Source organism: Eschrichtius robustus, chromosome 3, assembly GCF_028021215.1.
Source record: "Eschrichtius robustus isolate mEscRob2 chromosome 3, mEscRob2.pri, whole genome shotgun sequence".
Classification (NCBI taxonomy): Eukaryota; Metazoa; Chordata; class Mammalia; order Artiodactyla; family Eschrichtiidae; genus Eschrichtius; species Eschrichtius robustus.
This window is the reverse complement of record NC_090826.1, coordinates 168632062-168659058: the sequence shown is the minus strand read 5'-3', so window position 1 is coordinate 168659058 and position 26997 is coordinate 168632062. Positions and strand designations below refer to the sequence as shown.

Here is a 26997-nt window from a genome sequence, read left to right as displayed (position 1 = left end):
GTTCATCCCACCACCACCACCATCCCCCGCCGCTTTCCCCCCTTGGTGTCCATACGTTTGTTCTCTACATCTGCGTCTCTTTTTCTGCCCTGCAAACCGGTTCATCTGTACCATTTTTCTAGGTTCCACATATATGCGTCAATATACGATATTTGTTTTTAAGAGATACCTCTTAAGTGCACAATAAATTGAACTACCTGATCATCTCTGTACTTGCCCTCAGAGCTTTCCCACCTAGACCATATTTCCTTCTCTGCACGGCCAAATCCAAACTCTTTGAATTCCCAACCACCTCCCCTATGAAGCCTTCCAGGTTAATCCCAGTGGGTGTGGCCCCCTCCTCAATTCACAGGGCACTTCATTTTTCCTCTCATATAGCATTTAATACTGTATAACTCAAACCTTAGCTTGAAGCTCCCTAAGGACAGAACCAGTATGTTATTCATCTGTATGTTTCCCACAGTATAATCTCTCACATATAGTATGAAGTCAATAAATAAGTGTGGAATAAATGAAGGAGAATTTAGGCTAGCAACCAGGAGAAAGAGGCTCTCTGGCCTCTTACAAGAACCTGTTTAAAGAAACAGGAGATCATCAATTCAACTCCCCTCCCCCAAAATTGATGCCAAAATCTCAGCTTCTTTGTACACCGGTGCCGAATTGAATCTCGGAGACAGTTTTGGGTGAAGTAGAAAAGGATAGCTTTATTACTTTGCCAGGCAAAGGGGGGACACAGCGGGCTCCTGCCTCAAAAAACTATGTGTTCCCCACTTGGAGAAGATAGTGAGAAGTTTTATAGTAATGGTTCAAAGAGGGCGTGGTCAGCTCGTGGACATTCTTCTGATTGGCTGGTGGTGAGGTAAGTAGGAGTCGGCATCATCAACCTTCTGGTTCCAACTGGTCTGCGGTCTACGTGCTTGTGGGCAGCATACCATTGTTAATCGTTAACTTCTCCCACCTGGAGGGGGGTTCAGTATCTGCAAAACAGCTCAAAGATATAGTTGTGTGTATCCATTGATGGGGAACCAGGACCCTGCCCCAAGGGTGCACTATTGTTTCTCTTGACTGTTTGTTTCTCCCTGGTCTGGCATCCCCTCCCTTCCCTAATTAACAACTGCTTGAACCTGCCCATTGGAACTCAGGGAAGGTCATGGAGGCTGAACGAAGCCTATTTCCTGTAATGAAAGAAATGGGGAACACAGAAAGGTTTTGTGCCCAGGAGCCCCACAGGGCCCTGCTCAGTATCAAAATTACTGAGTACCTATTATGTGCAAGACATTGCACAAAGCAACACAGAATTGTTTCTTTTTTTAATTAGAAAGATTCAATTCCTTCACTGTAGGATCTAATAATCAAGAAAAATGCCCAGTGCCCATGTGCAGCTTAGAATGCTCCCCCATCTCTGCTCCAGGACCAGGAGGTGAAGCTGTAGCAGTCACCAAGTCCCCTGAGAATCCAGGCACCCAATTCCAACCAGACCCCAAACCCAGCAGCTCTGTGAGTGAAGCCGAATCTGGCCTCTGTACCCCAACACCAAATAAGATCTTGGAGACAGAGTTTTGGGTGAAGTAGAAAAGAATAGCTTTGTTTGATTTGCTATGCAAAAGGGGCAACATCGGGCTAATGGCCTCAAAACCGTGTGTCCCAACTTGGAGGGTGTAGTGAGAAGTTTTATATAGTGGGTCAAAGAGGGCGTGATCAGCTCGTGGACACTCTTCTGATGGGTTGGTGGTGAGGTAAGTGGGAGTCAGCGTCGTCAACCTTCTGGGTCCAACCGGTCTGGGGTCTAGTGCTTGAAGGCAGCATACAGTTAACTTCTCCCACCTGGTGGGGGGTACTGTATCTGCAAAGATATTGTTGTGTGTATCCATTAATTGAGAACCAGGACCCTGCCCCAAGGCTGCAGTATTGTTTCTCTTGGCTGTTCTTCCCTTGTCTCTGAAAACCCTCCCTTCCCTAATTAGCAATTGTTTGAACCTACCCTTGGAACTCAGGGAAGGTCATGGAGGCTGAATGAAGCTTATGTCCTGTAATCAAGAAATGGGGGACACAGAAAGGCTTTTGTGCCCAGGAGGCCCACAGGGTCCTGCTCGGTTTCATGAGGCCTTCCCATATGCCCATAGCACATAGTTCAAACCTTCTTTGCCCTCCCTAAAAACTGCACAGTCTCTCACGGCCTACCACCTCATGGCACACTTTACCATTATCCTGGGGCCACCAGAGTGAATGCCTCCATTTCTCCCACTTACGCCCATCCTCCCCCCTTCCCCACATTGCTAGGAGACCCAGCCTTCTTCCTTCCAAAGGCTGCCCTTTCCTGTGCTCAGGACCCCGCTCCTTATTTTGATTTCTCCCAATCTTTCTCCCTCCCTCCAGCATCTTCCCCTTTAAATTTCCATAAATTATTTCTCCTTTGCTTACCAGGATCAGCTCTGCCCAGGGCAACCTTGGGCAATTCACTTAACCTCAACTATAAACATTAAGATAACAAAACCCATCTCTCAGATAACGTTAGGTCTCCTTGAGAACAGAGATCACTTATTTTTACTCTTATTTGGGCATTCCTCAATATCTTGCAATGGGCCTGGCATATAGTAGGTATACAATAGATGAGACAGGGCTTCCCTGGTGGCGCAGTGGTTGGGAATCTGCCTGCCAATGCAGGGGACACGGGTTCGAGCCCTGGTCTGGGAAGATCCCACATGCCGCGGAGCAACTAGGCCCGTGAGCCACAGCTACTGAGCCTGGGCGTCTGGAGCCTGTGCTCCACAACAAGAGAGGCTGCGATAGTGAGAGGCCCGCACACGGCGATGAGGAGTGGCCCCTGCTTGCCGCAACTAGAGAAAGCCCTCGCACAGAAACGAAGACCCAACACAGCCAAAAATAAATAAACAAATAATAATTAAAAACTTCCTTACAATAGACGAGACAAACATAAGATTAATGAGTAAGTCCCAGTATGAACCAATCAAACCTCCCATATTAATTGAATCAGTTTTTCTCTGAGGAAGAGCATTTGACATTAACACCTCACTCCCAATCAAGTGAGAAAATCCTGGCTGGGCCCCTTATCTCAGAAAGTCTTTTTTAAAAATTTTTTATTGGACTATAGTTGATTTACAGTGTTGTGTTAGTTTCAGGTGTACAGCAGAGTGATTCATTTATATGTATACATATATCCACTCTTTTTTACATTCTTTTCCCATATAGCTCATTACAGAGCATTGAGTAGAGTTCCATGTGCTATATAGTAGGTCCTTATTAGTTTTCTATTTTTTATATAGTAGTGTGTAATGTCAATCCCTATCTCCCAACTTATCCCTCACAGCCCCTTTCCCCCCGGTAACCATAAGTTTGTTTTCTAGATCTGTGACTCTATTTCTGTTTTGTAAATAAGTTCATTTGTACCATTTTTTTAGATTCCACATATAAACGATATCATATGATACTTGTTTTTCTCTGTCTGACTTACTTCACTCAGTATGATAATCTCTAGGTCCATTCATGTTACTGCAAATGGCATTATTTCATTCTTTTTTATGGCTGAGTAATATTCCAGTGTATATATGTACCACATCTTCTCTCCCCATTCCTCTGTCGATGGACATTTAGGTTGCTTAAGGAAACCATAAACAAAATGAAAAGACAACCCACAGAATGGGAGAAAATATTTGCAAACAAAGCGACCGACAAGGGATTAATCTCCAAAATATACAAAGAGTTCATGCAGCTCAATATCAAAAAAAAAAACCAAAAAACAATGCAATCAACAAATGGGCGGAAGATCTAAATAGACGTTTCTCCAAAAAAGACATACAGATGGCCAAAAACACATGAAAAGATGCTCAACATGACTAATTATGAGAGAAATTCCAATCGAAACTACAATGAGGTATCACCTCACACCAGTCAGAATGGCCATCATCAAAAAATCTACAAACAATAAATGCTGGAGAAGGTGTGGAATGCAATTTGGTACAGGCACTATGGAGAACAGTATGGTTACTTAACTAAAAATAGAGCTACCATATGACCCAGCAATCCCACCACTGGGCATATATCCGGAGAAAACAATAATTCAAAAAGCTACATGCACCCCGATGTTCATTGCAGCACTATTTATAATAGCCAAGTCATGGAAGAGTCTTTTAGATTCAGATCAAAATGTGATGCTATCATCCAGATAGCAATGCCATCCTTAAGCCTCTCACATCTCTAGGCAGAGCTGAGCTGCTGGGCAAATTCACGACTCTCATCGATGTGTAATATAGACCTTGATCAATTATAAGACTTCAGTCGTTTATGGGAACAGAGTTGTTATGCTGTTGTGTTATATAAATGTGATTTCTTTGTGCTGGTGTATAAATATTATTTGTCAGTATAAATAATTTGTTATATCAATTTGCTGGTTTTACTCATCTGTAAATCCTGAATCTCTAAAAACCCTGATATGTGACTCATGTACCCATGCTTCCCCACTCCTAAGGGACAGAAGCCTTTCCTGTCACACATGCTGCCCTCTTAAACTGCCATCCTGGGTCTCACCTCCCTTTCCTTATCAAACCCTGCTCACAGTAACTTGAATCATGCCCTCCCATACCTGAAGCTCCTGAAATGGGGGCCACCCTCTCCCATTCAGCTGCATCCTCCAATCCCACTGCCAGATTGGTTAGCATTTTCTTGGACTTCTCTACAAGATTTCAAACCACTAAGCAGCCCCTCTTTCCGGAATCTCTTGCCTTGGTTGCCAGGACAGGACAGCACCTCCTGGCTCCCTTTCCGCCTCATCCCTAACCCACCCCTGTCCCCCAAGTTCCAGCCTCAGACCTCTGATCCCTCATTCCTGAAGAGCTCACTTATGCTTTGGCTCCCACCTCCCCTTCATGAGGACACAACCTCCAACTCGGGCCCCTCTAGGCTCCAGGCTGGAATTTCCAGCAGCGCCCTGGACACCTGCACCTGGGCGTCCTGCCAGCTCCATGTTTCTAACACTGGATTCCTCATCATCTTCCCAAAGCACATTCCCAGTCAGAGATGCCACGTCTCTGTCCATCCACTTGTTCCGCAAGCACGGGGCAGGTCATGCAGCAGCGGGCAGAATCAGGCCCCCGCCCTCAGGGATGAGAGAACTCAGACAGTAATCAAAGAAATAGATATAAACTACAACCCAGATGGTGATGAAAGAAAATACAGCAGGCTTCAGAGACAGCTGCAGCGAGAGGCTCTATTTTACGCGGATGTTTATCGCTCTAGGTCAAGATGCGCTCCTCCAATAAATGAGTCTGGAGAGAGAAGAGAAGAAGATCTCACCGTGGGACACACTGATGTTTAGAGATGAGGAGGAGGAGGAGGGGCAGCCTGGGAGACAGAGGAGGAGCTGCTAGGGAAGTAAGAGGACAATCAGGAATGAGGGCCTAGAGGCAAAGGCAGGAAAATGTTTCAGGAAGGTCAACCGAGGCCAGGGCCCCAGTGGGGTGAAGACTGAGAATAGACCCTTGGATCTGGCAACATGGAAGTCACGGAGACGAGACAGTGGCGTGTGGAGAAGGAGACGGATGAGAGAACGAGAGGTGAGGAACGAACTAGAAACAGCAAGTCTTCCGCAGAGCTTTGATATTCAGCGGAGCAAAGAATTGGAGCAGCAGCTAAAAGAAAACAAAATCTAGGGTGGGGTTTGTTATGTTGGGAGATTACCGCATATTTGTATGCTGGTGTAATCTAGTGGAGAAGGAAAATTTATGGGGAAAAGAGAAGAGGTCGTTGCAGAAGCAAAGCACTTGATGGGAGAGAGGGTTTAGGACCCGGCGCGCCTGTGGACAGTGTACTTCCAAGAGGAGCAGGAAAGGGTCTCGTTGACACCTCCCTAAAGCCCTAATCTCGTCTCTAATCTACACTCCAGATTCTTCAGTCTTTAATCAATGGCCAGACATGGTCTTTTATTCACCCCGTACTGTCGATCACTTTCACCGCTTGGTTTTTGTTCTCACCGCCCTCACTCACAGCTCTATTATTACAAGTCTTCTTCTCTACAAAATATGTTTGCTTCAGGGTTCAAAGCACAATCACAGGGAGCCCTTGCCTGCCCAGATGAGCAGGGCAAGAAGTTTCTCCCCATCGCTGGACATGGTCTGTGGAGAAGGGGAGCTCCTTGCGGCCTGTTCCCGCAATCATGGCCCTCCTGATGCTGCTCTCCGCTGCCTCCTGCCCATTTGCTGTCTCAAGGCAGAGGCCTGGGCTCCCCGATGGAGCCCAGAGAATGAAAGCAGGGCAAAGAGAAGGCCCCCAGTAGCCACAGCTGCTGTGACCAGTGCTCTCCACACTCACCCACGGATCCCAAGACGACCAGACCTCTCGTCTTCTGACCTGCTCATTCAGCAGAAACAGCCTGGACCAGGGGCAATGGCTCGTAGCAATGACCTCTTTCCAGCCACAAATTCTTTTTTTTTTTTTTTTTTCAATAAATTTATTTAGTTAGTTATTTAGTTTTTGGCTGCATTGGGTCTTCGTTGCTGTGCGCGGGCTTTCTCTAGTTGCACTGAGCGGGGGCTACTCTTTGTTGCGGTGCGCTGGCTTCTCATTGCAGTGGCTTCTCTTGTTGCGAAGCACAGGCTCTAGGCACGCAGGCTTCAGTAGTTGTGGAACGTGGGCTCAGTAGTTGTGGCTCGCGGGCTCTAGAGCGCAGGCTCAGTAGTTGTGGCGCACGGGCTCAGTTGCTCCGAGGCATGTGGGATCTTCCCGGACCAGGGCTCGAACCCGTGTCCCCTGCATTGGCAGGCGGATTCTTAACCACTGCGCCACCAGGGAAGTCCCACAAATTCTTTAGGGAACAAGCACAGCTCTGTGGATGCCTAAAATCAGTCCTGGCTTCTCCTGTGGCTTTGCATGGAGGTGTGCACCTGGCAGGCACAAGGCAAACACTGTTGAAGCTGCTCTCCGACTGCCACAGCTGGGAGTCACCCTGCAGGGTCAAGGGTAGCTCATCCCCAACATCGGAGGTGCCCCAGGCCTTCGCACAATCAGAGTCTGGGCCTGAAAAAGAAGGAAGGTGCTCTTTCTCCCAGCCCAAGGACTGCCTTACTCTTGCCCAGGATGATTGACAGCTGAAACATCAATTTCTTGAACAGTAAAATCCCATCCCTACCTGTAAGGACCTGGCCGTTTTCTAGGAGCTCAACGATAAAATAATCCAACATGAGTATATTTTCCAAAGTCTAAGCTATCCAGGCCTCTCAATGGCTTGTCAATGAAGGTAATGCTAAGTGTTATACAGATAAACCCCCAAATATTAAGAGTGAATCCAACAGAAGTTAATTATTGCTCTTATAAAATCCATTCGGTACTGGAGAGCTGGATGGACTTCTGGTCCATATAGGCATTCAGGAGCCAGGCTAAGAGAGCGTCAGGCATCTTCAACACCCGGCTTCCAAGGTCACTGCAGGGCAATTCTGACACCAACTATCTAGACTCAGCAAAGACCACACAAGTTTAGGGCATGGACCCCACTTAAGACACCAGCTGCTAGCTCAGGCCACCCACACTTCTGCCCAACTAGCTGCAAATTTGGAGGTCTCCACAACCCCCTCAGGCTTGATAATTCACTGTGACTTGCAGAACTTAGAAAATTATTGTATTTGCAATTACAGTTTTGTTACAAAGGATACAAATCAAGACCAGCCAAATGAAGGCAAGGTCTGGGAGGGTCTCAAATGTGGAGCTTCCATGTCTTCTCCCCAGAGAATCAGGATGTGTCACCCTTCTGCCACATCAGTGTGTTCACCAACCAGGAAGCTCACCCAAGTCTCAGCATCCAGAGTTTCCATTACACAGACGTGATTGATTGAATCATTGGTCACATGATTGAACTCAATCTCCAGCACCCCCCCACCCCCCCACCCCCGTCCCTTTCCCAGAAGTCAGGAGACCAGGCTGATATCACACGACTCAAAACTTCCATCTTCTGATCTCATGGTTGTTCTTTCCCATGGCCAACCGCCAACCTGAAACTATCAGCGTGCCCATAGTGAGTCACCTCATTAGCACAAACCCAGCTGTGGTCCCAGGGCCCATCATGAATAACAAAGACAAACACTCCCTCCAAGGAACCTGGGACAAAGATCAGACAGATTCTTTATTATACAATGGTCACCTTGGTCCTGATAACGGAAGAGAGAAAGTAGACAATTTCCCAAGAAGTAGGTATGAGTCAGGCCTGGAGGCGATATACATGGCCACACCTAATTGCAAGAGGATCTGGAAATTTTGGTCTAACTGTATTCCCGGGAAGAAGAGAAAACACATTTGTTGAACAATAATGCCACACGGATACCTTATTAACCTGGGATAATAATATTTGTCTTAGAGGGACAGGCTGAGGATAAGAGATTATAAAGTTTCTTAGCATATTACTTGGTACATGATGGGCAAATGACTAGCCTCCTGACTATTCTCCCTTCCTCCTTTCTCCCTGGTCTGTCTTCTCTCTATTCTTTTCTACCCTTTGTTTCCTCTTTAATATTTCTGAAAGTTCTACTTTTCTCAAATCTTTGCCTACTCCCCACCCCATCTGGAGAACGTTGACAGTTCCCCCGTTGCCTTCAGGGCAAAGTCCAAACTCCAGAATCTGGCATTAAGGCTCCCACCCCAAGTTTCCTACTCCCCCACCAGTAACCCCCCATCATGAAACAACTCCTGCTCTCAGAACATACCATGCAGGTCTGCTTCAATTAGATTCTATCTGATCTCTGGCCCCGCCCAAATCATATGCATATTTCAAGAACTAACTCATTTCCCATTTTCTCCATGAACCTCTACTGACCACCCAGGTGTCACTCCCTCAGACTGAACATGTCATCTCTTCCTACGGGGCATTTGTGATACTTCTTCATATTATTCATTAACTTCCATCTGTGTAAGTCTTCCTCCCGCAACTCTATTCTAATTCCCTGAGGGCAAGAACCATGTCCTGTACTCCTTGCATCTCTCTAGGTTACGTAGGGCAGCACTTCTTTGCAGAAAAGAGACCTAAATAAGTACATGTTGATTGAGGCATAAACTTCAATAGTACAATGCACTAGGAAGAGTTCAGATCTGAGCCTAAAATCCAATTACAACATTTTCAAGCTGCATAATCAGAGACAAGTTCATCCTTGAAGACATCTCTAAATCCAGGCTAATTAGTGCTACCAGACAGGGCGGTTGTGAGTAGTAAGTGAGATAAATGTATGTAATGCACCTCGTGAGTCCCTAAAACACAGTGTGCCCTCAACAAATGTTAGTTCCCTTGCCCAGCCACCCTACCTGAAACTGACGACACAGAATGACCTGGGAGGAGACAGGCAAAGCTGACAAATGTACTTTACATTCCAAAGCTCAAAGATCCTGGCCCCGGGGAGGGCGGTGGGGCTCAGCTCTTTTGACAATATGTGGAAGACAAGATGCTCTTTGACTCTCGGGAGGCCTGAAACGGGGTTTGGGAGATGGCGAGATGCTAGCAAGTTCAAAATCAGAGTTATTTCAAGAATCATTTGCATCTCAAAGGTCTGACCTCAGCAGGGAGCTGGAGACTGTCCACCGCTCTGTCACTTTGGCAGGAAGGTGAATGCTCAGCCCCGAAGAATCACTGGCCCAGACAGCCCTGGTTTAATAGCCCAGCAGTAAGGGGACTGGCCTGTCCCAAACCAAATGGGGGAGGATGGGGGCTCACTTGCTCTGGCCTGGACCAGCAAGCTCATGTCCCCCTTCCATGCTGACAGATGTCTTAAACTGGCCATTAGGAGAGTCACCCTGTGGGACACCCAGTTGATTCCATGGCTCTTTATAACACGATGAATGTGTGCAACTCGGGATAAAAATAAAGCCCTGCACCTACGTGGAGGAGTAGATGTATATCTGTATGTCCTTCGAATTATCATCAGTGATTAAACGAGAACTCATTGCATATTCTTTCCAGAGCAGCCTCTAGGCACTTTCTAATCCGAGGGAAAAGGCAGAGTCTCTGCTTCTCATATGGGGCAGTTGAGTCTCCTGCCTACTTGCTTCCTCAGAGACCTGAGCTAGCCTCCCAGCTCTACCACCCACCTGCCCCAGGACTTTCCGAAGTGATTCACCTTCGTTTCCTCAGATGTACTGACCTTGAACGTGCCGTGAGCATTAACTGAGAAAGCTGATGTCCCTAAAGTGCTAGCGCTGCCCCTACTGCGCCGTCCATGAGAGCTATCAGTACATTATTACACGTCAGGAAACTGAAGAGCAGACACTAAATTGTAACAGTTTATTAAGCATGTGTAGGGACCGAGTCGGGGCAGACACAAGCAAAAATGAAAAGGGACTGAATTGGTGGGAATGGCATCAGCCCATCTCAATTCGAGGCCCCTCTACTGGCTTGAACACTTCCTCTGACGTCACGTGTGGCTGTCTGGCCACCTGATTTGCAAACCATCTCAGGTTCTGATCGATGTGCATGCTTTTGGAGAAGTTCAGGCCCTCTCGCAACCATCCTGCCCATTCAAGCTATATTTTACAGATGACAGCAGAACACGAAGGCTTCAGTGAAATGACATTTCCAAGGTCAAAGAGCTAGTTGGTGGCAGAGCTGGAATGCAGGACTGTTGGGTCTGCAGTCACTTTCTCAATCCTGTTACCTCCCTTTCTAAAGCCCTGACCCACGTGGGACTTTGCAGTAGTGGCTACAGATTGTGGAGACCAGTGGCAAGATGATTGTGAATTTGCGTCAGAGCCAGTGAGTCCAAATCCATTTACAATTGGGTTGGAGAGCCCGCATGGTGACTGCTGGCCAGAGGGGCCAGTGAGAAGTTTGGCCCCATCACCATGACAACATGTAAACAGTACTTCCTCCTTTCCAGTCCCATCCATGGCCACCTGTGATCTTCACTCTGCTTACCTTCTAACGTGGGCCAGAAAAGTGATCCCTATTCTAAGTGGTAAAAAACCTGAGGGTCAAAAAAAGTGGCATGGCTGCCTAAGTGCAGGGCCAGGCCGCTCATAATTCAGGAAGAGCTAACCAGACAATTAGAAGGGTCTTCGCATGATGGCTGCACATTTATGCAAAAGTCGTGACAGAGGCACATCAGTGCCAGATCCCAGGCCTATGGCTGAGCTCAGCTGCTTCTCATTCTCTTCTGAGGCCAGGCCTGCTGGGAGGTTTCATTTAATTGTGTATTTTTATCATTTGATATATGTAGCCAGATGCCTGTAAGCAATAAATGCCCTTTTCCATCAGTTCCAGCAAGAGAATGTACCTGCCATGGTAGTATTTGCTTCATTGGGCTGCTGACTTATTTTAAGAACTAAATCTTTCCTGTTACTATATTTTTCACTCTGGGGTGCATGTACTCCAAGACTGACATTAATAACTTAACACGGAAGGCACCGTCCTCTCGCGTGAGAACGTAGCGCCACCTAGTGTCCACTCGCGCAACCGCAGCCAAGATAAATAACGGTGGTTAACCTTGACAAAAGTTTCGTGTTCTGAAGGAGAACTGCTACACGCGTTCTTCCCTTCTCGCATAATAGAGCTTGCCTAGCAGTATTATATTTGTCTTATTTTTAAGATAAATAAGTTAAGACACAAGGCTCCAACAAGAAAGCTGAGTAAGTTTTCTACTTGCCAACTCCGGGTCATACTTTCCAACTTGGGTGGCTGTCATTTATAAACGATGAGCTCATGAGAGAGGAGGACTAATGCAACCCCCAGGTGCCCGAAGCACAACCGTGGAGCAAGGCAGCCCTCCCGCGGGACCTGATGCAATCGTCTTGGCTTTATTTAGCCTTTCATACCAGCGACTCTAAGCTCTGGATGCAGGATTATCCTCACAGAACCCCTAAGGAGTATAAATCTCAGTGTTATTATTACCTGTAGGAACTCAAATGTAAAGAGGTGTTAAGTCTTTCCTCTGTGGCAACTACCCAGAGACGGGGCTGTTTACAGCCCCCGTAAACTCGGTGCCCCTTTGCTTCCCTGCCAGTGCAAGAACCAAAGTCTATCATCCCATTATCACTCAGTGGTTCTGGCCTTCAAGCTCCCAATTCTTTCCAGATACCTAGAGCAGAGTTTCTCGACCTTGGCACCATTGAGTTGGATGACTCTTTGTTTGGGGGGTGGGTGGCCTGTCCTGTGCACCATGAATGTTTAGCAGCGTCCCTGGTCTCTACCCACTAGATGCCAGTAGCACCCCTCTCCCCCGTTATGACAATCAAAATATCTCTAGACATTGCCAAATGTTCCCTGGGCGTGAAAAATCACCCCTAGTTGAGAACCACTCTTCTAGAAGGCAAGTACACAGAAATATAAAAACAGTAATACTAACAACAACTACTACTGCCACTGCTACCATTTAAAAGGCACAAATTGCATGCCAAGGGGTTTATGACATTATCTTATTCAATCTTCACAACCAAGAAACCAGTTTGTGTTGACTCTCTAAGGAAATACGTTACAGATAAAGAGACTGGAGCTCAGAGATGTCAGGTAATGTGGCCAAGGTCACACAGCCGGCAGTGGCAGAGTTACCATTTAAAACCAGGCTTTTGTGACTCCAAACCCTGAGCTCATCACCACCTCCAGATCCTGGGACCACAGATCACAGGTGTTTCTGGAACAGTCTTGATTGTCCACAGTCCTTCTAGAGTGTGCTAGCACCATTAAAATAGTATATCCAGATTTAGGTTTAAAGACATGAAGACTGTAGCTCTTCTCTGTAAGAAGATCAATCCAAAGTGTTATGGCAGAGGAGATTTTGCTCCAGGGGAAAGCCCTGGGTCTGGGTTCAGACCCTGTGGTCAATAATTGAGTGTATCGCCTTTATTTGGGGTCAATTATTTAAGCTCTCAAAGTCTCTGTCTATTCATCTACAAGATAAAAAGGATGGGTTAAATGAGGTTTTCAACCCTGGTTGCACACTAAAATCGTATGGGGAGCATACTAAAAGGAATGCCTAGGAGTCACCCCAAACCAATTAAACCAGAATTTCTGGGGCCTGGGCAATAACATTTCTAAGCCCCCAGGTAACTCAGTGTGCGGCCAGAACTGAGACTCATGGGACTAAGCCCCTTAAGTTCTGTGTTTCTACCTTAGGACCCAACTCCCCTTTGACGGGAGGTCCTCTTTTCCCCCTTCCACGACACACAAAGCTGTTTCGGGGGTGCCTAGCTTCTCTGTCTCCTAAGACTGTCCCAAAAGCCTTGAACAATTTCCTGGGACCCCCTCAGTGTCTCAACTGCCCTCCAGTCCCTGAACTCAATATTTCCAGCCTCTCATCCTACCAACCCAAAGTCTGGAAATCCCACCCCACGGTCTATGGCAGGTGGTGGGTGGAAACTCCTTCTACAAAAGGCTGCAAAGAGCAGGGAACATGACAGAAGACAGCTGACAGCTGCGTCCACTGAAAGACTATCCCCCGCCTGGCCTCACTGAGCGCTTGCCCTGTCTGACTTCAATAAGGTTAATTCTAATCCGTGGTCTTTGGGGAGGTGAGAGAATCTCCTCTTTCTGAACATGACTCACTGCCTCCTATTTCAGCTCAAAGGAGAGTGATAACATCTCACTCAGCAGGTCCCCGAGAGGAGCTCTGGCTGCAGAAATGGGACTGCATCCCTTCTTTTGCCTCCTGCCACCTCCGTTTCTGTGAGCAACACTCCCACAGACGATAGGAGGGCTTCACTCAGTACTTCCAGGTACAGATGAGTAATAAAAGTAATTTACATCAGTAAGCGCTCCCCAGACACCAGGCTCCGGATAGAGTATTGACACGCACTGCTTCATTTCTTCTTCCCAAGTACCCACATGAGAAGGCGTTATTGTTATTAACATCATAATCATCATTATCCCCATTTTACAAATGAGGAAAGCGAGTTGTCTGCATTCACCGTTCCTGTTCCTCGGCCTTGGTCCCCATGACGCCACCAACTATCTGAATGATGGCGGTTTCCCACCAGCCCATGAGCTCTGCAGGGACAGGGACCACATCCGGTTTGGTTCATCACTGACTCCCAGACTGGCAGGAAAAGAGCCAGAATTCAGACTCAGGTAGGCTGGCCCCTATGTGCCTGGGAAGTCTGTAAAGAAGGCTGAGAAACCATTTCCTGGGAGCTGAGCAGCCTGTCAGGAGTGTGGACCATGACGGACACGAAAGAGAGTATCGAAGGAGAATAAATGGCCAGTGGCGTCAAGTGCTGCCAAGACACCAAGGTTTTATCCATGACGAGGCCAGGGAGGGTCATTTCAGGGGAGCTCTGGGGTAGAAAGGAGCTGGAGAGTTGAATGAGTGGCAGATGAGAAATGGAGAGAACCGTTACCAAGTCCAAGCTTGTACTGCTCACCGCAAGACGGGCCAATAAATTGAGAGACAAATTGTTGGGGCAAGAAATAGCGACCTTATTTGGAAAGCCAGCGGACCAAGAAGATGGCGGACTAGTGTCCCAAAGAACCATCCTCCTCAAGTTGGAATTCAGGCTTCTTTTATACTAAAAGACGAGGGGGGAGAGTCCTGGTTCCAGCCAAACTCCAGAGGAGATGTGTTCATTTCTTCGTCCCTGCAGCCATTCACACGTGGGCCTGGGCCTGTGAGCTAAACAAAGGTATTTTAGCTTAATGCTCATTACCTGGGAGGCAGGGTTCCCAGAGAGGGGCCATTATGTATAATTTAAGCTTATAGGCAACATCCCTTTAGTGATTAACTTGTAGCAGAATACAAAGTTTCTTCCCTGTTACAGAACAAGTGAAGACAACTCCCTGGAGTGGAGGGAGAGTTTGTTTTGTTTTGTTTTATTCTGTTTTATTATGCTTTTTGTGAGAGAGACTCCAGCATGTTAAAAGCTGATGGGAAGTGTCCAGTGGAGATTGAGATGTCTCGAGGGATAGAGGGCAGAGTGGGTATTGCAGGGGCCCAGCTGTCTCTGCCACAGCCAGAGGGAAGGCCAGAGAGCCAACCAGACCTCGCAGGTCCACATGGTGGTACCTGAAGGGGAAGTGAGTCTGGCCCTGGGCTGGCATCTTTACACCAGAATTTTGTTCTATCCTCACGACCACCCTGGGAAGGATGGACACTTTAGCCCCTCTGCACAAGTGAAAAAAACGGATCCTCAAAAGTTAGGTAACTTCAGTGCAGCCAGCAAAGGGCAGAGCTGGGCTGGGCACCAGGCCCCTCTGACAATGAAGACTGAGCTGGTCCATGGTGCAGCCTGGAGCCCTCTGCAGTCAGCAAAAGGTGACCAGGACCAGGTGTCGCTGGATTCAAACTCAGTTACCAGACCCCGAAGTCCATGGTCTTCCCGCTGCCCTGCCCTCCCCCTGCCTTTTGATCTGCAAGTGATCAACCCTCACCTTCCCGGGGTGAGCCAGTCTTTGTTGGCTCAGTAGCTCATGAACAGATGCCAGGATCAGCGGCGCCAACCAAACGAGACCTTGTCTGAGCTAGTAAATTAGCTCAGCAGGTGGTGGGGCTAGGGGTGCATCTTCTCCAGCCTCTTTGGTCTTCACCCCTCCAGATTCCTCCCCCCCAGGACAACCTAAACACCAGCAACCCCGGTCCCACCGCTAACTGGCCGTGCACCCTGACCCAATGACGCCCCTGCACGGCTGGTGCACACCTAGCTCCAGACTCAGAATTGAAGCCCGTGCATCAATCCCATCCAAAAGGCCAGCAACCTGATTAAAATTCTGTCTGAGAGAAGTCTATCTTGCATGAGATGGGACCAACATCCAGGAGCTGAATTTTGTTACAATGATTTTAATAAGCGGGTGCTTTCCATCCGGTATAGGGCAGGGAGGCATTCGTTCTTGAACTGCCCCCAGGAAGGTCAGACTCTGCCCACCCACGTGTGGGAGGCGTCTGGCCTGTTAAAATCAAACACAAACAGAGACCAGACTCACAAAGTCCCTGAGCAGACAAGACCAGTTTAGTTATACAAGCAAAGCTTAATTTAGCTTCTTTTGCCAAACAAGCAAGGTTAACGTGACCTGGATCACTTCTTCTTTATGCTGCTGAAAATCAAAAGCAAAACTTAAACTGTTCCCCAAAACTGATACAAGGTAACCAAGAAACCAATTCTTTTTCATTTCAGAGAATTCTAATATTGTAAACAATTCTAATACTGTAACCAATCGCTGCAAAGAATCAACAGTCACAGACTCTACACTATATAAGCTGCTCTATAGCAATATTCCTTGGAGCCTCGTTCCATGGTTCGGTTTGAGTGTTCCCCATTTGCAAACTATCCTTTTGGTGCGTGCACAATACTCTTACTATTTACTGCTTCAGTGATTCATTGGTTTTACTTCTGTTTTTTTTTCTGAACTCTTGACAGCCGGAAGCGGTGTGGGTCCGGGTTGTTGAGAAGAGCTGTGTGCCCTGAGTCATTCTGGAGGATGCTACAGCCCCTCCCACCAAGGGTCTGGGCAAATGGAGGAGAGGGTCATCTAGGACTCAGGGCCCCTGACTCCAGCATCCCAGATTCTGAGCCCCTGAGCCCCTCCTGTGTCCTGAGTTCCTACCAACCTGGGTGTGGGGTGGGGGGGGAGGCGGGTCAGAATTCAGACACCTGAGCCAGGCAGCCAGCGTCACTGGACACCAAGAACATTGCAGTGCACTCGGGTATTCATCCCTCCTCTCTGGCACTGAATGGAAACCTGGATGGCAGGGATTCCTATCCTGCTCATTTTGAATCTCCTGTAACTAGACAACCCTGTATGCTCTATGCTTCCTGAGACACGGGGCCACAGTCCCTAACTGCTGTCACTTCCACTTGTGAATCTGTGTCGGGTTTATAAAACAATAGGGTCCTCGGCTTCCTGCCCCTCCCCTTCTTTAGTGTTGCCCCTCCCTCTCCCCATGCCCAGACTCTGGGTTTCTCCCAGCTAAGGGGTCCTATTCCCACCCCACACCCCTAGATCAGTTGTGGGTGGGTGTACAGAGGGACCAGATCCCAGGGACGACCCTCCAATTTCCTCCCTCTCTTCACATCCTGACCCTCGGGTCCCCACTAAAGAGCCTACCTTTCATCTTGGACGTCAGCCCCTTCCCCTCCCGGGGCCGAACTTCCTCATCTTCAAAATGAAGCGCCGGCTACATAAACTTGAAAGTCCCCCCTGACCCTTACACCTCACATCCTCACCTGATTTTGGATGGGATAGAATAAGGCCTGCTCCCAGGACAGCAGATGTAGGAACAGTGATGCCAAGGATGGTGCAGGAGAGCCGCTGCCCCAGGTGGGTGGAGAGCCGACCTCTGTCCTACTTCCCCACCTCCGGGATGCAGGAGACTCAGCCCTGCACAGCTGGAGAGAAAGGACAGCTTGTGGGTGACGGGCAAGCAAAGCAAACTGCCATGCAAACTGCTGCCTTACAGCAAAAAAAAAAAAACAAACCACAGCATAGTTGAGGGACTTCTGTTTCCATCTCCTCCTCTCCCTTCACCCAAATTGGACCTTGGATGCCTTCCCTGCTCCCAGTGCCTCAAGCTGGAATCTCCCGCTGAGATGTTCTGCTCTGGGTCAACCATAGACTAGGGGGAGATGTTCAGCCTATGAAGAACAATGCCTATCATGTTTGTATCTGGCACTTCACAATCTCTGACCACTTGTCAAGTTCACAACCGTGTTGAATCCCCCAAAGTGCTCTGAGATAGAGCCAAAATGATGGCCTCCATTTTACAGGTGGTGAAAGGGCTTGAGCTAGGGCTCGATGGAGGGGGTCAGGAGAAGGAGGAAGGGATATAAAATTAAATATAAAACCCTCCCAGGCATGTTCCTCTAATGCCGTGCTACTTACAAGCAAATTAAAGTCTTTATAGGATGCCCACCCAACTGATCTTTCATCCCGTCCTTCATCCTACATTTCAGAAGTTTGAGTTGAGAGGAGAGGGTCCATTTTTCCATCACATCCCACCCGCGGCTGCCTGCAGATCCTCTTCACCAGGGCTGTGGGAAAGGCTGGTGCAGGTGAAAATCCCTGGTGAAGCTCCCACTGGCCAGAAGCAGCATGGGATCAAGGGAATGGAGGGAGACCTTGCTGCTGCCTTGATTCAACGCCTGACCTACTTGTTGCAGGTTAAATTGTGTCCCCTCAAAATTCTCACGCGGCAGTCTTAACCCCCAGTACCTCACAATGTGGCCTGTTTGGAGACAGAGTCTTTACAGAGGTAATCAAGTTAAAGTGAGATCGCTAGGGTGGATCCTAATCCAACATAACTGGTGTCCTTATAAAAAGGGGAAATTTGAACACAGAAATGGACGCATATAGAGGAAAGAGACACCGGGAGAGGACAGCCATCTACAAGCCAAGGAGAGAGGCCTGGGTGGGATCCTTCCTCAAAACCCTCGGAAGGAAAGAACCCTGCCGACACCTTGAATTTGGACTTGTGGCCTCCAGAACTGTAAGACAATGCGTTTCTATTGTTGAAGCCCCACCGTGTTTGATATTTTGCCAGGGCTAGAAACAAATGCACTCCTCAAAATCACCTCCGATGGAAAATAAGCCAGTTCTTGGTGCTTTTGGCAAGATGACGTGAGACGTTAAAATCAGGCTAAGATGTTACAGGCAGAAGAAGCCACGTATAATGAGAAATGGAGGGGTTTCCTAGGCTTGCTTGAGAGGGAGGAGAAGTTTGTATGCTAAAAATGAAACTAACCGAGGAGTTTGCCCTTTATCCTGAGAACAATGAGAAGCCCCTGGAGGCTCCTGGAGCAGAGGAAGGAGGAAAGCCTCGCAATAGGACAGTCAATCTCAGGGCAAAGGGCGGGGAAACAGGACAATAAGAAAATCTGATAGGCCAAGGAAACTAAAGGGTGTTAAAAATTCCAACTTGTATGGAGAGGCTGTGGGAGTGGAAGTAAAGGAAAATGATGACACGACACCTCCCAAAACGTCTCCCTGATTTCTCCTGGCTCACAAAATGAACATCATAGTAGACGTCATTCATTCAGCATTTATGGAGCACCTACTGTGTGCTAGACACTATTCTAGATGCTGGGAATACAGCGGGGAATAAAACAAAAACCCTTGGCCTCAAAGAAGGAACATCCTAACCTGGAGAGAATAACAGACATAATAATAAGCACATTATCTAGAAGGAAAGAAAGTTAAGTAGCATGGGGCAAAAGGGCAGGATAAGGAGGACAGTGCAGCTTTAAAGGGGCGGGGGCGGGGTGGGTGTCTTGTTGAGAAACGGAATGTGAGCAGACACCTGAAGAAGGTAAGGGAGAGAAGCCTGCAGACCACTGGGAGCGCGTGACCATCATCCTCTCCTTCGTGCGCTGATGGATCATGCTGCGGGCATAATTTCATTCCTTCAGTAAAGAGTTAATTAAGCAAAAGGAAATAAGGCATCGTTTCATGATCCCAATCATTAAAAAAAGAGCAGGGACAGAGCTTTACTGATTCACTCTGATGTCTAATAGTATGTAATTACTCAATAAATGTGTTGAATCAATTAATTCATCCATAATCAATAACTTATTTAATTTATAAGAACCAAAGACACCCCCCATAACTTCCCTACAAGTGCGAAACTTGATACAATTTGTCATAGAAACAGTAGACTGGAGAATTTTTTAAGACGTAAAGGTATCACTCATAACATCATCAGAACATTATTTCATTTTTGCATTTTCCCTTCCAGCACTTATCTGTATGCATAACTTATCGTAGGTATGATTTAGTATTTTGTAATCATAAACATACAATTCTGAGACTGGGCTTTTTTCTACTTATTATGTTGTCTCTATAATTGTCACTGATAGAGGATGCACAGGGTCAGTTTCAGACTGCCAGAAAGCAATGTTGCTTCCAATGTCCCTGAACTAGAGAAGGGCAGGTAGCAAGTAGGCTCCATAGCTCAGTGGTTAGAGCACTGGTCTTGTAAACCAGGGGTCGCGAGTTCGATCCTCGCTGGGGCCTTATGTTCACTCGTGCTTTTTTTTTTAAAAAATCGTCCTGTGTAAACACACACCAAAATGCAAAGTGATTTCTGAACACGTTACTTCTGACAGGATTAAAAGTTACTCCTGAAATGCAAATCATGAGCATCCTTACTGTGCTTTAAAAGTGACCCGGAAGAGAAAATCCTGGAATGCAACAAAGAGCAGGAAAAAGAAAAGAAAAGCGGTCCTCTGCGACCCAGCGCTACCCGGACCTGAGGCCCAAGCACCGGCAAAAGGGAGGCGCGAGGCTCCACCGGCTCGTTTTCAACGCCCTGCAGACTCCCAGCACTGAGTTACAAAAGGCAGAGGAGCGGCCCGCGTTGGGAACTCGACCTCGGGCGGGGCGCGCGGAGGCGGTGCTGCGCTTGCAGTTACGCCGCGCGGCCGGCGGGCGGCGCTGTGGCCAGGCTCCCACTCTCCTGTTCCCGGCCGGCGAGTGCACGTTCCGACACTATTCCCGGGGCTCAGAGAATGGCCAGCGTGGCCTGGACTGAGGCCCGCGCTGTGATGACACGTGGCAGCCCTGGCTTCGGAGCCCAGCCTGGCTCCAAGGTCCTGCCCCCTTCGAGAGGAAGGGGGAGCGATTCATAAAAATAGTCTCGGGCTGTTTGGGAAGCCAAGTTTTGCAACCGGTTTCATTTCTCCGTTTTTTCCCTGAATTCCAGAATGTCGCGTGACAGTAGGGTCACGAGAGCCTTTTCTGAATAAATGAATTCTCTCCACCCAGGATTTCTTGATAAAGGATTGCCTGGAAAGTAGCCACTAACCACATGTGGCCACTGAGTGCCTGAAACGTGGATATTCCGGATTGAGATGTGCTGAAAGAATAAAGCACACATTGGATTTAGAAAATTTAGTACCAAAAAAAAAGTGAACTGTCCCATTAGTAATTTTTAATTGATTACGTATTGAAACGATAATACTGTAATATATTGGATTAATTAAAATAAATACATTAAATTTACCTATTTTTTTAATGTGGCTACTAGAAAAATTTTAATTACATGTGTGGCTCCCATTTGCAGCTCTCATATTTCTGTTGGATGGTGCGGGTTCAAGGAGCCAGGGTCCTGTGACCTTGAGTTCAAGGTTAATTCTTAACCTGTGCTCACACCAGGTAAACCTTTCATCTCTGGGTCTCCCAGAGCCAGTACTGTGCCTGGCAAGCGGTAAGCATGGCATTGGTTGAAATGAAATCACATATCTCCCCAACATAATCTAAAACTCCACAGAGAACAAGAGAATGTTTTTGTTTTTGTTTTTTAACACCTTTATTGGAGTATAATTGCTTTACAATGGTGTGTTAGTTTCTGCTTTAAAACAAAGTGAATCAGCTATACATATACATATATCCCCATATCCCCTCCCTCTTGTGTCTCCCTCCCTCCCTCCCTATCCCACCCCTCTAGGTGGTCACACAGCACCGAGCTGATCTCCGTGTGCTATGCGGCTGCTTCCCACTAGCTATCTATTTTACATTTGGTAGTGTATATATGTCCATGCCACTCTCTCACTTCGTCCCAGCTTACCCTCCCCCTGCCCCACCGTGTCCTCAAGTCCATTAAGAGAATATTTCTTAAAGGGGTTTAGTTTTGAGAATGATGTAACTGTAAGAATTTCTATCTTGGCTTGCAAGATTTTAGCTCTGGAAAAACACACATGCTTTTGTTGGTTATTTTGCCCTTCTATGGTCTGGATATCTGCTGCTAGGAGTGCTGGGAGACAAGTGGTCAGAGTGCCTTGAAGAAATAGGCCCCATTCATGCAAGAAAAATATACATAATTATCACATAAGGGGTATCACTTCACTGGCGCTGAATGCCTTTTTGCAAAGCCATTTCAGGTCCTCAAATACCTTAATACCAAGACTCCTTACCCTGGCTTTACATGGTCATCAAGTAACAGAGTTAGTAAGAAAAAGATGCATTCCAGTCCCATCTCCCTCCAGCCATTCCCAGTCCTCATCTTTCATCCCCTTCTCCCTCCTCCTGCCGGTTTCTATAAAGAACAAGCACATGAATGTGTGCATTTTTCTGAACCTTTCAACTCCTCAGGCTCTAAGGAAGTTGAATACATGTTGGCTGTGACCTAGTGGTTGTTTTCTCACAGTCCTACCCCTTCATGAAAGTTCACGGGCATTGCCAGCCATCTTCCAAAAAATAAAGCCACTTTGCCGGAAAGGAATACCCTGCCTCTCCCCCAGGTTCCCGGAGTTTCAGGGTACCTGTTCAGTTCCCTTCTCTAGACCCGCTATCCTGTTGAAAAGCTGTGTTCGGAAAGCCTTGAATTTGATGGATGTGGTCCTCTATTTTAACACATGAATTCTGAGCACCTTTCTCCCAGGGCTCAAAACACTTTCCAGTGTTTAGGACTCTGCTCTTTCACTGCTGAGGGTGCAGGTTCAATCCCTGGTCGGGGAACTAAGATCCCACAAGCTGCCCAGCGTGACCAAATAAATAAATTCATTAAATTAAATAAAAACATGACACAAAAAAACCCACTTCCAGGCCAGAGCCTTTTTTTTTTTAATTGAAGTATAGTTGACTTACAATACTGTGTTAGTTTCAGGTGTACAGCAAAGTGATTCAGTTATATATATACATTTTTTTCAGATTGTTTTCCATTATAGGTTATTACCGGATATGGAATATAGTCCTCTCTGTTATACGTAAATCCTTGTTGCTTATCTATTTTATGTATAGAAGTTTGTATTTGTTAATCCCATACTCTAATTTATCCCTCCCCACCTTCTTTTCCCTTTGGTGACCATAAGTTTGTTTTCTATGTCTGTGATCTGTTTCTGTTTTGTGTATAGATTCATTTGTATTATTTTTTTAGATTCCATGTATAAGTGATATCATATAATATTTGTCTTTCTCTGCCTAACTTCACTTAGTATAATATTCTCAAGGTCTATTCACGTTGCTGCAAATGGCAATATTTCATTCTTTTTTATGACTAATAGTCCATTGTGTGTATGTGTGTGTATACACATACATACATATATATATATATATATATATATATATATATCACATCTTCTTAAACCAATTGTCTGTTGATGGGCACTTGGGTTGTTTCCATGTCTTGGTTATTGTAAATAGTGCTGCTCTGAATATTGGGGTGCATGTGTCTTTCCAAATTAGAGTTTTCATCTTTTCTGGGTATATGCTCAGGAATGAGATTGCTGGATCATATCATTACTCTGTTTTTAGTTTTCTAAGAAACCTCCACACTGTTATCCATAGCGGTTGCACCAATTTACATTCCCACCAACAGTGTAGGAAGGTTCCCTTTTCTCCACATCCTTTCCAGCATTTATTATTGTAGACTTTTTAATGACCAGTGTGAGGTGATACCTCGTAGTTTTGATTTGCATTTCTCTAATAATTAGTGATGTTGAGCATCTTTTCATATGCCTGTTGGCCATCTGTATGTCTTCTTTGGAGAAATGTCTGTTTAGGTCTTCTTCCCGTTTTTTGATTGGATTGTTAGTTTTTTTGATATTGAGTTGTGTGAACTGTTCGTATATTCTGGATATTAACCCCTTGTCAGTCGCATCATTTGCAAATATTTTTTCTCCCATTTCATAGGTTGTCTTTTAGTTTTGTTGATGGTTTCCTTTTCTGTGCAAAAGCTTTTAAGTTTTATTAGGTCCCATTTTTTAATTTTTGCTTTTAATGCTTTTGCCTTGGGAAACTGAGCTAAGAAAATATTGCCACGACTTATGTCAGAGAATGTTTTGCCTATGTTCTCTTCTAGCAGTTTTATGGTGTCATGTCTTATATTTAGGTCTTTGAACTATTTCAAGTTTATTTTTGTATATGATGTGAGGGTGTGTTCTAATTTCATTGATTTACATACAGCGGTCCAGCTTTCCCAACACTTGCTGAAGAGACTGTCTTTTCTCCATTGTGTATTCTTGCCTCCTTTGTCATAGATTAATTGACCATAGGTAAGTAAATTTATTTCTGGGCTTTCTATTCCATTCCATCAATCTATATGTCTGATTTGTAGCTTTTACTGTAGCTTTGTAGTATTGTCTGATGTTTGGGAGGGTTATACCTCCAGCTTTGTTCTTTTTCCTCAGGATTGCTTTGGTAATTTTGGGCCTTTTGTGGTTCCATATAAATTTTAGGATTATTTGTTCTATTTCTGAGAAAAATGTCATGGTTATTTCAATAGCGATCACATTAAATCTGTAGATTGCTTTGGGTAGTATGGGCATTTTAACAATATTAATTCTTCCAATTCAAGAGCATGGGATATCTTTCCATTTCTTTTTTTTTTTTTAACATCTTTATTGGAGTATAATTGCTTTACAATGGTGTGTTAGTTTCTGCTTTATAACAATCTTTCCATTTCTTGAATCATCTTCAGTTTTCTTTATCAATGTTTTAAAGTTTTCAACATATAGGTCTTTCACCTCCTTGGTTGAGTTTATTCCTAGGTTTGTTTTTTTTTAACCCAATTTTAAACAGTTTTTTTTTTTTTTTTACTTTCTCTTTCTAATATTTAATTGGTAGTGTAAAATACAACAGATTTCTGTGAATTAATCTTGTATCCTGCTACCTTGCTGAATTCATTTATTAGTTCTAATAGTTTTTGTGTGGAGTCTTTAGGGTTCTCTATATAGAGGACCGTGTCATCTGCAAATAATGACAATTTTACCTCTTCCCTTCCAGTTTGGATACCTTTTATTTTTTTTTTTCTTGTCTGATTGCCGTGGCCAGAACTTCCAATACTATGTTAAATAGAAGTGGTGAGAGTGGGCATCCTTGTCATGTTCCTGAATTTAGCAGGAAGGCTTTCAGCTTTTCACCATTGAGTATCATGTTGGCTGTGGGTTTGTCATACATGGCTTTTGTTGAGATATGTTCCCTCTATACCCACTTTGGTGAGAGTCTTTATCATGAATGGATGTTGAATTTTATCACATGCTTTTTCTGTACCTATTGAGAAAATCATATGGTTTTTGTCTTTTCTTTTGTTAATGTGATATATCACATTGATTGATTTCCATATGTTGAACCATCCTTACAACTCTGGAATGAATCCAACTTGATCATGTAGTACGATCCTTCTTATGTATTGCTGGATTCAGTTTGCTAATATTTTGTTGAGGATTTTTGCATTTATATTCATCAAATAGGGCCAGACCCTATTTTTGCCACATGTCTTTGAAGAAAGATTGTACAGGAAAAAAAATGAGACAGAGTGAGCTCATACATTCTTTCCAGAGGTTAGATCCAGTCTCCCTGAACTACACCAGGATTTTCAGCCATCTTTCAACAAAATGATGCAGGGTGTAAGCTCTCCCATCTTTATGTTGATATCTTCATCTGAGAAGCTAAAAGTGTAAAATATCAGGGTTGGTCAGACCCTGAAGTTCATTTCTATCCTGGAGAGTGTGTACAAAGAATGTCGCCTGCCATTTCAGTAAACAAAGGATGTTGTGGCTATCAAGCCATCAGCCACTGCAGCCTCCCCTGACAGTGCACCCTGAGGGGAATTCAGGATGGAGAAAAACAGGAGACTGGCTCTAGAGAGTTAAGATGCATACCTAAGGAATAATTTCAATGAGCCCAGACTCTTGCATCTTCCATACGTAGAAAAGCACTAAGATCTTTAACTTGAAATGTCTCTTTTTTGTGATTAGCATTAATCTTTTGATGTTCAACCACATGTTGTTTGTTTGTTTTCAGCAAAAACTCCCATATGTCCTGGCTCCTCCCTTACCTCTTTGGAACAGTCCCTCAGAGCTACCTGAGAGGCTGCTATCCTGTGCTATAGTCCTCAGTAAGTCTGCCAAATAAAGTATAATTCTCAACTTTTAGATTGTGCGATTTTTTTCAGTCAACTAGAGTGTTCATAAGAGCTACAAAGGTAGGCAAAAGTAAAGAAAAGCAAAACCATGAGACAGGGCAAAGGAAGGTAGCTAAGACATGATCTAAAAATGATCTTCAGAAAATGATGACCAGTGTTTTGCATCTTTAATAAAGACAAAACAAGAGGAAGAGAATCAGAGAGGCTTGGTGTATTTAGATTAGGTTAGGTTACCCTAACAAATGGAGCTTGCTAAAGAAAAAAGTGGAATCTACTTCTTTGGAAGTCTAAAATAACCTGTCCAGGATATGTCTAACCTCATCTAAAGCAAGGATCACGTGACCTCTAAAAGTCCTTAACAACCCGGGCACTTTTGTTTTTGCTCTGCTTGAGTCAAATTGCCTATACCGTTCTGGATGCTTTGCACAATTTGGAGAACTTCTTGAAGACAGGGATCATTTCCTCTCTTAGCTCTTTTCATTCCTCAAATACCTGGTTAAAAGCCACCAACCCTCACTGAGACCCCTCCAGGGAAGCAAGTTCACCAGAGGTTGACAGGGGCATTGGCTCAAGTCCAGCTGAACAATTCCCTGCTCCCTGGCTGCTGTGGTCTAGGGCACATGGCTTAACCTCACCAAGCCTCACTTTCCTCACCTTCAGCATAACTTATATGGCAATACATAAGAAGCAAGGTTTTGAGGTTTCAGATAATATAATATATAAACTTAGCACACGACAGGTATGCAAAACATAGTCACGTTTATTATGCTATTTGCCAGGGCAAAATAATAGGCACTGGAGGTACAGAACAGGACCTGACCTTATTCAGACCCTGATCTGTACAGGGGGCAAAGGAGATGACCATTTTAGAGGGGCTCTCCTTGGAAACCTGTTTCTACAGTCCTCCTCTTTGAGCTGGGATGAGGTACGGGAGTGACATCGTTCTTAGGCAAACTGGTGAGGCACGTCACATTTCTTAATGCCAGACAAACATAAAGGAGCTCAAAGGAGCTTGTGCGTTTGAGCAAGTGCTGATTTAGTACCTTAGGTCACAGGCATTTACAAAGCAAAACATAAAAGCATAGTGGAATTCCAAGCAGGTTTACAGACCAGTGCACATGAGTAGCCAGGTGCCCAGGCAACATGGGGTTTGGTCTCCCCGCAGAAGCTGACAAGGAGCATCCGTTTAGATGGAAAAATTCCCGTGGACAGGACAACCACAACCGTGCCGCCTAAA

The 26997-nt window shown here is 45.6% G+C and overlaps 1 non-coding gene across 1 annotated transcript; it reads left to right on the top strand.

Annotated features, from left to right (window-relative positions):
* The first annotated feature begins 19839 nt into the window (after positions 1-19839).
* TRNAT-UGU (transfer RNA threonine (anticodon UGU)) lies at positions 19840-19912 on the top strand. Its single transcript has one exon. It is a non-coding gene; the product is annotated as a tRNA-Thr (tRNA).
* Positions 19913-26997: the final 7085 nt, after the last annotated feature.